The 12,300-nt window shown below is 41.6% G+C and overlaps 1 long non-coding RNA gene across 1 annotated transcript; it reads left to right on the top strand.

The window, feature by feature from the left end:
* Window positions 1–6,376: 6,376 nt before the first annotated feature.
* On the top strand, window positions 6,377–9,458 carry LOC120043049. Its single transcript, XR_005476303.1, has 3 exons — window positions 6,377–6,618; window positions 8,463–8,616; window positions 9,354–9,458. It is a non-coding gene; the product is annotated as an uncharacterized LOC120043049 (long non-coding RNA).
* The last annotated feature ends 2,842 nt before the right edge of the window (window positions 9,459–12,300 follow it).

The following is a 12,300-nucleotide window of genomic DNA, read 5'->3' as shown; positions in this document are numbered from 1 at the left end:
ACATCAATTCACAGAAATACTCATAATAAACATTGATAATAGATACAACTATTATACATGGAACTTTAGATACACTTCTCCTTAATGCAACCGCTGTGTCAGATTTCAAAAACACTTTACGGAAAAAGCATAATCTGAGTACGGCGCTCAGAGCCCAAAACAGCCAAAGAAATATCCGCCATATTGTGTAGTCAACAGAAGTCAGAAATAGCATTATAAATATTCACTTACCTTTGATGATCTTCATCAGAATGCACTCCCAGGAATCCCAGTTCCACAATAAATGTTTGTTTTGTTCGATAATGTCCATCATTTATGTCCAAATAGCTTCTTTTGTTAGCGCGTTTGGTAAACAAATCGAAATTCACGAAGCGCGTTCAGTAGGAGCAGACGAAATGTCAAAAAGTTCCGTTATAGTCCGTAGAAACATTTCAAACGATGTATAGAATCAATCTTTAGGATGTGTTTAACATAAATCTTCAATAATGTTCCAACCGTAGAATTCCTTTGTCTGTAGAAAAGCAATGGAACAGAGCTCGCTCTCACATGACCGCGCGTCACGAGCCCAAGGCACTCTGCCAGACACCTGACTCATTCCCCTCTCATTCAGCCCCCCTTCATAGTAGAAGCATCAAACAACGTTCTAAAGACTGTTGACATCTAGTGTACGCCTTAGGAAGTGCAACATGACCAATATCCCACTGTATCTTCAATAGAGGCTGAGTTGAAAAACTACAAACCTCAGATTTCCCACTTCCTGGTTGGAATTTTTTCTCAGGTTTTTGCCTGCCATATGAGTTCTGTTATACTCACAGACATCATTCAAATAGTTTTAGAAACAGAGTGTTTTCTATCCAATACTACTAATAATATGCATATACAGTGGGGCAAAAAAGTATTTAGTCAGCCACCAATTGTGCAAGTTCTCCCACTTAAAAAGATGAGAGGCCTGTAATTTTCATCATAGGTACACTTCAACTATGACAGAAAAAATGAGGAAAAAAATCCAGAAAATCACATTGTAGGATTTTTAATGAATTTATTTGCAAATTATGGTGGAAAATAAGTATTTTGTCAATAACAAAAGTTTATCTCAATACTTTGTTATATACCCTTTGATGGCAATGACAGAGGTCAAACGTTTTCTGTAAGTCTTCACAAGGTTTTCACACACTGTTGCTGGTATTTTGGCCCATTCCTCCATGCAGATCTCCTCTAGAGCAGTGATGTTTTGGGGCTGTTGCTGGGCAACATGGACTTTCAACTCCCTCCAAAGATCTTCTATGGGGTTGAGATCTGGAGACTGGCTAGGCTACTCCAGGACCTTGAAATACTTACGAAGCCACTCCTTCGTTGCCCGGGCGGTGTGTTTGGGATCATTGTCATGCTGAAAGACCCAGCCACGTTTCATCTTCAATGCCCTTGCTGATGGAAGGAGGTTTTCACTCAAAATCTCACGAAACATGGCCCCATTCATTCTTTCCTTTACACTGATCAGTCGTCCTGGTCCCTTTGCAGAAAAACAGCCCCAAAGCATGATGTTTCCACCCCCATGCTTTATAGTAGGTATGGTTGTTCCTTGGATGCAACTCAGCATTCTTTGTCCTCCAAACATGACGAGTTGAGTTTTTACCAAAAATATATATTTTGGTTTCATCTGACCATATGACATTCTCCCAATCTTCTTCTGGATCATCCAAATGCTCTCTAGCAAACTTCAGACGGGCCTGGACATGTACTGGCTTAAGCAGGGGGACACGTCTGGCACTGCAGGATTTAAGTCCCTGGCGGCGTAGTGTGTTACTGATGGTAGGCTTTGTTACTTTGGTCCCAGCTCTCTGCAGGTCATTCACTAGGTCCCCCCGTGTGGTTCTGGGATTTTTGCTCACCGTTCTTGTGATCATTTTGACCCCACGGGGTGAGATCTTGCGTGGAGCCCCAGATCGAGGGAGATTATCAGTGGTCTTGTATGTCTTCCATTTCCTAATAATTGCTCCCACAGTTGATTTCTTCAAACCAAGCTGCTTACCTATTGCAGATTCAGTCTTCCCAGCCTGGTGCAGGTCTACAATTTTGTTTCTGGTGTCCTTTGACAGCTCTTTGGTCTAGGCCATAGTGGAGGTTGGAGTGTGACTGTTTGAGGTTGTGGACAGGTGTCTTTTATACTGATAACAAGTTCAAACAGGTGCCATTAATACAGGTAATGAGTGGAGGACAGAGGAGCCTCTTAAAGAAGAAGTTACAGGTCTGTGAGAGCCAGAAGTCCTGCTTGTTTGTAGGTGACCAAATACTTATTTTCCACCATAATTTGCAAATAAATTCATAAAAAATCCTACAATGTGATTTTCTGGATTTTTCCCCTCATTTTGTCTGTCATAGTTGAAGTGTACCTATGATGAAAATTACAGGCCTCTCTCATCTTTTTAAGTGGGAGAACTTGCACAATTGGTGGCTGACTAAATACTTTTTTGCCCCACTGTATTAGCATCTGGGACTGAGTAGCAGGCAGTTTACTCTGGGCACGCTTTTCATCCAAAAGTGAAAATCCTGCCCCCTAGCCCAAACAGGTTATTAAGATTAATGCACCAACTGTAAGTCTCTCTGGGTAAGAGTGCCTGCTAAATGACTAAAATGTAAATGTCATATGTATGTGTTTGATGTCTTTTTACCTTCTGTTTCCCTGTGGTGTTCCATGTGACTTTTTACCGTCTATCTGTGCTGTAGCCTGTTTGATTGCTTTTTTAATTACTTTTTGCCGTCTATTTTGTTGTCTTGTTTATAGGTATTGGAGGGATGGGGAACCAAACGATGCACATACGGGTGAAGACTGCGCTCATCTCTCAAAGAAGGTATCAGACCCACTAAAGAGTTGGAACGACGTACCATGCACAACGAATATCCACTGGATGTGCGAGAAGACAACGTCCACATTGTAACTATGTGTTTAGAGTTTTGAAACATGAGACATTTTGATGATCTGTTTTAGATTTTTGTGTTAAGCTCATTCTTGTGAAAATTTGGCAAAGTGATTGGGGGAAAAAAACATAGGTAACTTGACCCTTATCTTAGCATGGTGGGCTAACACAGTCTGTTCTTGCACATATGACCCGGGTTCAAAACCCAGCCGGCGACATAAACAGCCTAAAGTTCTCATTTGGATATCCAATGTGACTAAATTATGTTTTATTTTGTAATGAAATCCCAACATTATATTATCAGAAACTGTTATGAAGTTAAGTGGACTGGTGAAGCAGCTTAAGTAATAGAAATCCTGATGTATTAGCAAAGAAACAGCTTATTATTTAACAGTACAAAGCCAGTATAGACCATGTATGTTGTACTGGTAATATAATAGGTCACTATAGACCATGTATGCTGTACTGGTAATATAATAGGTCAGTATAGACCATGTATGCTGTAGTGGTAATATAATAGGTCCCAATAGACCATGTATGCTGTAGTGGTAATATAATAGGTCAGTATAGACCATGTATGCTGTAGTGGTAATATAATAGGTCACTATAGACCATGTATGCTGTACTGGTAATATAATAGGTCAGTATAGACCATGTATGCTGTACTGGTAATATAATAGGTCAGTATAGACCATGTTTGCTGTACTGGTAATATAATAGGTCAGTAGACCATGTATGCTGTACTGGTAATATAATAGGTCACTATAGACCATGTATGCTGTACTGGTAATATAATAGGTCAGTTTAGATCATGTATGCTGTATTGGTAATATAATAGGTAAGTATAGATCATGTATGCTGTATTGGTAATATAATAGGTCAGTATAGACCATGTATGCTGTACTGGTAATATAATAGGTCAGTATAGATCATGTATACTGTAGTGGTAATATAATAGGTCAGTTTAGATCATGTATGCTGTATTGGTAATAATAGTGCAAAAGCCTTGTTGTATGGGTGTGTAGAAAATCCTTGATACTTTGTCTGGACTATTGTCGCCACCTGCCGAAATAGATTGGAGCTTGCACTTCAGTTCCTCCTTCCATAGCTATGGCCCAGAGCGTTAGTGCGCTTCTCTTATACCTTACGCGTTGAACACACTGACTGTGATTAGCGTTTTGGGACACCAACAGTACATTAATTTCCAATGGAACGCTGCGTTGCCCTGCACAATTGCGTTGCAGAGGCTGTTGCAGTATGTTTTGTGTGGATTATACGTTGGATTTATCGAACGTATACGTCAAACTGTATGCGTAAACTGGTTGACAGAAATGGTAACATAAGGTGAATGTTGAACTTTTGTTGCACACATATCTAGATGACGCAGCATACTATTTTGCGCAAAGTACAGTCGGTGTGTTCAAAGCGTTATCTTTGAAGTGAAACGCGCACTAACGCCCTGGACCAGAGCTAGGCCTGTGACTATCAGCTACTAAGAAAATAAAGTGATTAATCGATTCATGTTGAGGTGGAAGAATAAAATGAAACATTTCCTACAATATGCTGCCAATATCCCTATAAATAGTATGCCTTAATGTGTGATATTAATAATAAACATTTTAATAAAAAAGACAATATCCAAATGTAAATCAATATCATGAATTTGGCATACTATTTCTACGGCACACTAATGTTGTTTAATGATATGCTGCCTTCATAACCAAGTGGGAAGGTGATATTGACCACATACGACTGGGAAAAATCCACTTTAATTACCCTTCAACTCGTAATTACTAGTGGGAAATCCCTGAGCTCCAACTTCTCCCACATGTTGACCTCTGCACACCTACTAAGGAAATGATCTCGATAAGAGCATTTTAGGCAGTTACATTTAACAAAACATTATTTATAAAAAACAATCTATTAATATGTTTTATGAACACTAATTGGTATACTCTTGGACTTCCAAGTTGGCGCAGCGGTCTAAGGCACTGCATCTCAGTGCTAGAGGCCTCACTACAGACAACCTGGTTCGAATCCAGGCTGTATCACAACCGGCTGTGATTGGGTGTCCCATAGGGCGGCGCACAATTAGCCTAGCGTCGTCTGAGTTTGGCCGGTGTAGGCAGTCATTGTAAATAAGAATTTGTTCTTAATTGACTTCCCTAGTTAAATATTACCTAGCAGCTTGTTGGCTATTAACTTATCTTATCTTTCTCAATGAGGTCAAAGCATGTGAATGCATTCAAATGGTATTTACAACTTCACAACTGGTAATTACTAGGGGTGTGCCTATCCATACTCGTATTCGTAATCATATCTGTACATTGACAGTTGATAGTTGGATCGGATGATACTCGTGCTTGTAAAAAACTTAAATGTTTTAACATGTAGATGTTGGCAAATACCTATCTCGCTGCACGTTTATAGACCAAACAACCTGCAGAGTAGGAGCTGCGGGGGGTGTGTATGTTCGACCTGTGTCTGTGTGTCCTCAACTTGAAGTGGGCAGACATTTTGCTATCAGTCAGAATGCGAGTTGGCGTTTTATCTTTTTTTCCCCCTACCCTCACTCGTTTGTTAGATATGAAGCACATTGATGCTTGATAGCAAACGTCCTTGCCATGTGATTTATCATAGCAGCAGGCTAACGTGAATGATCACACCGAAACAGAAGTGAAAGTGATCGGGTGAAATTATGAAGCGAGTGGACAGAGACATACAGCTTTACTCTGTCCAATCAGTGCAGCAGGATCAATATACAGCCCACCCTTCTCTTTACAGACAGGCAAACTAGCCAGTTGAGCTATTTAGATGATGTAGCAGCACCTCACTTGACTGACTGACATGAGAAAGATGCGTTTCCGATCACGGATAATAAAAAGAATACTCGGATCATAATCGTATCAAGAGAATTGCTCATTTCCTACACTATACTTGTTTGTCCGACTACTCGGCACACCTCTAGTAATAACCACATTCCCACGTGTTTATGAATGCAGCATAAATTGACGGAGTAATGCTGCATTCACAGCAAAGTGGCAAGGTGGTAAGTACCAGTTGTGAAGTCATAATACCAGTTGAATGCATTCACATGCTTTGAACTCTTTGAGAAACTGCAACTGGCTAAAAGCCAACAAGCTGCATCAACCATGGACATCAACCATGGACATGCTTGTAAACAAATTATAGTGTTACAAAACCATATTAATAGATTACTTTTTATAAATAAAGTTTTGTTGCACTTAACTGCAGAAAATGCTGTTCTGGAAGTAATTTTCTTAGTAGATGACGACAAAGGTCAGCATGTGGGAGAAGTCTGAGCTCCGGGATGATAGACGTGTTTTCCTCTAGTAATTACCAGTTGGAGGGGACGTTCAAGAGGATTTCCCCCCCAGTCGTACATGGCAAATACTACCTTTCCACTTGGTTATGAACGTAGCATTAGGCTACAACTTCTGTCACTGCAGAGCGTGCCACTGTTCAATGATTCCGCTTTTTCGGTCGGTGAGGAAATATTAGGGTGAAAGGTTAGGCAACGTTATAACTCCAATGCCAGTAACAAAGCCCACAGTTCCCTTCCGGACACTACGACAGATCGGTTACTATACCCAATCCTGAGATCCACCGACAAGCCAACTTTCTCCAGCAGACGTGGGCGAGCCTGAACTGAAATAGCAGACGCGCACGCACGGACCAAACGGTAAAGTAAACAGACATATCCACACTTTCTACCTTAATATTCAGTGTTTGTCTAGTACAAATGTTTATCGAATTTACAAGTTCCGCGTTTAGGAGACGTTGGCCTACACTCATTCAGTCGATTTCGCGGTGGCGCAAATACGCGTTTACTAACGGATATCGTACGAGTGAGGTTTCGCTTTAGCTAAAAGTAGGACTAGTCCCATTCCGTTATCTGGCTGCTTGGATGAGATGCTTACCAGCACGCATGTAGCCCACGGGCGGGTTCCTCCGCTCCTCTCCTTTTTGTTGTTGTTGCTGAAGTAGGTCTATTCCGCATGTTGACGCCTGAGAAACGTTGAATTAACAACACATATTGATCAGTTTAACATTAAGCATAACGGCTAGCATATAATAGCTTGGTCGTCTGTTGGAGTTGGTTGCATGTTGGCTACAGTTGGCAAACAAACAGATCTGGGACCAGCCTTGGGTTGAGTTGTCTTGTCTGAACACGTGCATATATTGCATTCCATAAAATATTGCATTCCATTCATCACAACTACATTTAATTCTGAACGGCTGCTTTATTTTTTTATTTATAATTTGATTTATTTCACCTTTATTTAACCAGGTAGGCTAGTTGAGAACAAGTTCTCATTTGCAACTGCGACCTGGCCAAGATAAAGCAAAGCTGATCAATCGTCAACAAAGCGTTCATTGCTGGGGTGTCATTTCTCTGTATGAAGTGGACATTCGAGATCAAAGTCGTTACAGCCACCTATAAAGTAACCCATAGCAACACTGTTGCAAAGTAGCAGAAATGAAGCTTTCTGAAATCCACAGTGGCAGTGCTTAGATGTCTATTCCATTCAATTACCAAATACTTGAATGGAAAACATAGATGACAATATTTAATCATCTTTACACAGTGAAATATAGCTAGGTAAGGAATGTACTCGATGTACATGGGCTACCGAGTGGTGCAGCAGTCTGAGGCACTGCATCTCAGTGCAAGAGGTGTCACTACAGTCTCTGGTTCGAATCCAGGCTGTATCACATCAGGCTGTGATTGGGAGCCCCATAGGGCGCCGCACAATTGGCCCAGCGTTGTCCGGGGTAGGCTGTCATTGTAAATAAGAATTTGTTCTTAACGGACTTGTCTAGTTAAATAAAGGTTCAATCAGAAAATAAAATGTAGTGTGAAGACACACTAGCTGGACATACTTCAGTTTTATCAGGGGTGCAACTTTCACCGGGGACGTGGGACGGACGGGGGGGCATGCAGAAATTTCTATTTTGTCCACCCCAGTTTTATCATTGGAATGTGATACAAAACGAGGCAAATGTGTGCTTTAGGACCATGCGGACGTCTCCGAGCGGTCGGGTAGGCTGTTAATAATATATTTATTGTTATCCCCCCCACTTCTAAAACCAAAAGTTGCGCCCCTGAGTTTTATGCTGCAGTAATCAGCATATTCAGGTAAAGAAGTAGAATCATTTGAATTACAAGAATAATACATTATATTGTCCATTATCTTGCAGTAGAGAATGAAAATGTATTTTTGCTCCCAACCCAAAGTAGCTTAATCTGTTTTTATGTCATAACAGTAGTTTGCATGACCTGCCCTGAGTAAACATGGCTAAACAATAGTTTCCATGACCTGCCCTGAGAAAACATTGGGACAAAGTCGTTTTCATGACCTGCCCTGAGTAAACATAGCTGTGACAGGATTTATTAGCATATGCACAAAGGAATGCAAATATTTACACTGTGATTTCAACCCAAGACACACAACACATGTTCTATATCTCCCTCTGTCTCTCTCATACACTCATACCGCTGTCTCCTCCTCCTCTTCCCTCCAGCCCGTCTCTACAGATCTACTGTTTTAGACCAGAGGAGCAGAGCACCATGGTTGTGTCCAAGGCCTGGACTTTACGCCAGCACTTCCAGGGTTTCCCCAAGGCTAGTGACTTCCATCTGAAGGAGGAGACGCTGCCACAGCCCAAGAATGGACAGGTGAGGATAGGATAGACTTTGAAGGGCAATTCCACCATTTTCCAACCGTATCTTCATCATATGCAGCACAATACCAGTGTCTACATATGTGGAAATGTTGCATTTCTATGTTTTGTAGAAAAAATATATAACTTTAAAAAGGTTCTACTTGATGACATCATCAAAAGTTAAAATATTTTTTAAAACAGTGTTTATCCAACACTGGGATTTTGCGGTGACGCGGGGAGCAAGAAACCACTGTTTTAATTCTACCCTGTGACATCACAGAGAATACTTTTTGAGGACCTTCTTCTCTTTTTAACCAAGGATCACAGAAACACACTGTTTTCACATGTAGACACTGGATTGGGGCTGGAGATAAAGAATATGAAGTTGAAAAGTGGCGGAATTGCCCTTTAATGTCCCAGAGGGGAAAATGGTCTTGGACACATACTGAAGCCCTACCAGGAACTTCACACAAAATGAACACGTTCCTTTTGCATTTCTAACATGTTCCATGGCATGTGAAATGACTTGATAACCTGTTTCTAGTACAAATGTATTAACCACAGGTTATCTGGGCCGAAACGGGGTGGGACTAATCAGAAATTTTCCAACAAAAAACACGTGTTTTCTTTGCAAAACGGTGTCCACTAATGAATATACCCCTTAACAAATTATACATTTTTGTAGCAAAATATTTTCAGTTGCAGAATTGTTTTGCTACGGTGTGTACTAATGAATAGACCACTGTTCAGGTGCTGTTGGAGGCTGTGTTCCTCAGTGTGGACCCTTACATGAGACCCTACAGCCAGACGATGATGAAGGAGGGAGACGTGATGATTGGATCCCAAGTTGCCAAGTAAGGGTACATTATGGGGGAGGGAGGCGGGCATGTGGATGCAAACACACTATAGACTGACTGACACTCGTGTTGACACACTATAGACTGACTGAGACCCATGTTGACACACTATAGACTGACTGACACTCGTGTTGACACACTATAGACTGACTGAGACCCATGTTGACACACTATAGACTGACTGAGACCCATGTTGACACACTATAGACTGACTGAGACCCATGTTGACACACTATAGACTGACTGAGACCCATGTTGACACACTATAGACTGACTGAGACTCATGTTGACACACTATAGACTGACTGACACTCGTGTTGACTGACACACTATAGACTGACTGACACTCGTGTTGACTGACACACTATAGACTGACTGACACTCGTGTTGACTGACACACTATAGACTGACTGACACTCGTGTTGACTGACACACTATAGACTGACTGAGACTCGTGTTGACTGACACACTATAGACTGACTGAGACTCGTGTTGACTGACACACTATAGACTGACTGACACTCGTGTTGACTGACACTCGTGTTGACTAACACACTATAGACTGACTGACACTCGTGTTGACTGACACACGAGACTGACTGACACTCGTGTTGACACACTATAGACTGACTGACACTCATGTTGACACACTATAGACTGACTGACACTCGTGTTGACACACTATAGACGGACTGACACTCGTGTTGACACACTATAGACTGACTGACACTCGTGTTGACACACTATAGACTGACTGACACTCGTGTTGACACACTATAGACTGACTGACACTCGTGTTGACACACTATAGACTGACTGACACTCGTGTTGACACACTATAGACTGACTGACACTCGTGTTGACTGACACACTATAGACGGACTGACACTCGTGTTGACTGACACACTATAGACGGACTGACACTCGTGTTGACTGACACACTATAGACTGACTGACACTCGTGTTGACTAACACACTATAGACTGACTGAGACTCGTGTTGACTGACACACTATAGACTGACTGACAGTCATGTTGACACTATAGACTGACTGACACTCGTGTTGACACACTATAGACTGACTGACAGTCATGTTGACACACTATAGACTGACTGACAGTCATGTTGACACACTATAGACTGACTGACAGTCATGTTGACACACTATAGATTGACTGACACTCGTGTTGACACACTATAGACTGACTGAGACTCATGTTGACACACTATAGACTGACATTCATGTTGACACACTATAGACTGACTGACATTCATGTTGACACACTATAGACTGACTGACACTCGTGTTGACACACTATAGACTGACTGACATTCATGTTGACACACTATAGACTGACTGAGACTCATGTTGACACACTATAGACTGACTGAGACTCGTGTTGACACACTATAGACTGACTGACACTCGTGTTGACACACTATAGACTGACTGACACTCGTGTTGACACACTATAGACTGACTGACACTCGTGTTGACACACTATAGACTGACTGACACTCGTGTTGACACACTATAGACTGACTGACACTCGTGTTGACACACTATAGACTGACTGACACTCGTGTTGACACACTATAGACTGACTGACACTCGTGTTGACACACTATAGACTGACTGACACTCGTGTTGACACACTATAGACTGACTGACACTCGTGTTGACACACTATAGACTGACTGACATTCATGTTGACACACTATAGACTGACTGAGACTCATGTTGACACACTATAGACTGACTGACACTCATGTTGAACACTATAGACTGACTGACACTCGTGTTGACACACTATAGACGGACTGACACTCGTGTTGACACACTATAGACTGACTGACACTCATGTTGACACACTATAGACTGACTGAGACTCATGTTGACACACTATAGACTGACTGACACTCGTGTTGACTGACACACTATAGACTGACTGACACTCGTGTTGACTGACACACTATAGACTGACTGACACTCGTGTTGACACACTATAGACTGACTGAGACTCATGTTGACACACTATAGACTGACTGACACTCATGTTGACACACTATAGACTGACTGACACTCGTGTTGACACACTATAGACGGACTGACACTCGTGTTGACACACTATAGACTGACTGACACTCGTGTTGACACACTATAGACTGACTGACACTCGTGTTGACACACTATAGACTGACTGAGACTCATGTTGACACACTATAGACTGACTGTTAGTCATGTTGACACACTATAGACTGACTGACAGTCATGTTGACACACTATAGACTGACTGACATTCATGTTGACACACTATAGACTGACATTCATGTTGACACACTATAGACTGACTGACATTCATGTTGACACACTATAGACTGACTGACATTCATGTTGACACACTATAGACTGACTGACACTCGTGTTGACACACTATAGACTGACTGACACTCGTGTTGACACACTATAGACTGACTGACACTCGTGTTGACACACTATAGACTGACTGAGACTCGTGTTGACACACTATAGACTGACTGACACTCATGTTGACACACTATAGACTGACTGACACTCATGTTGACACACTATAGACTGACTGACATTCATGTTGACACACTATAGACTGACTGACATTCATGTTGACACACTATAGACTGACTGACATTCATGTTGACACACTATAGACTGACTGACATTCATGTTGACACACTATAGACTGACTGACACACTATAGACTGACTGACACTCGTGTTGACTGACACACTATAGACTGACTGACACTCGTGTTGACTGACACACTATAGACTGACTGACACTCGTGTTGCTGACCACTATA

The sequence above is a fragment of the Salvelinus namaycush genome, unplaced genomic scaffold (assembly GCF_016432855.1).
Source record: "Salvelinus namaycush isolate Seneca unplaced genomic scaffold, SaNama_1.0 Scaffold848, whole genome shotgun sequence".
NCBI lineage: Eukaryota > Metazoa > Chordata > Actinopteri > Salmoniformes > Salmonidae > Salvelinus > Salvelinus namaycush.
Note: the sequence above shows the minus strand (reverse complement) of the source record. Positions and strands in the feature narration are given on the sequence as shown.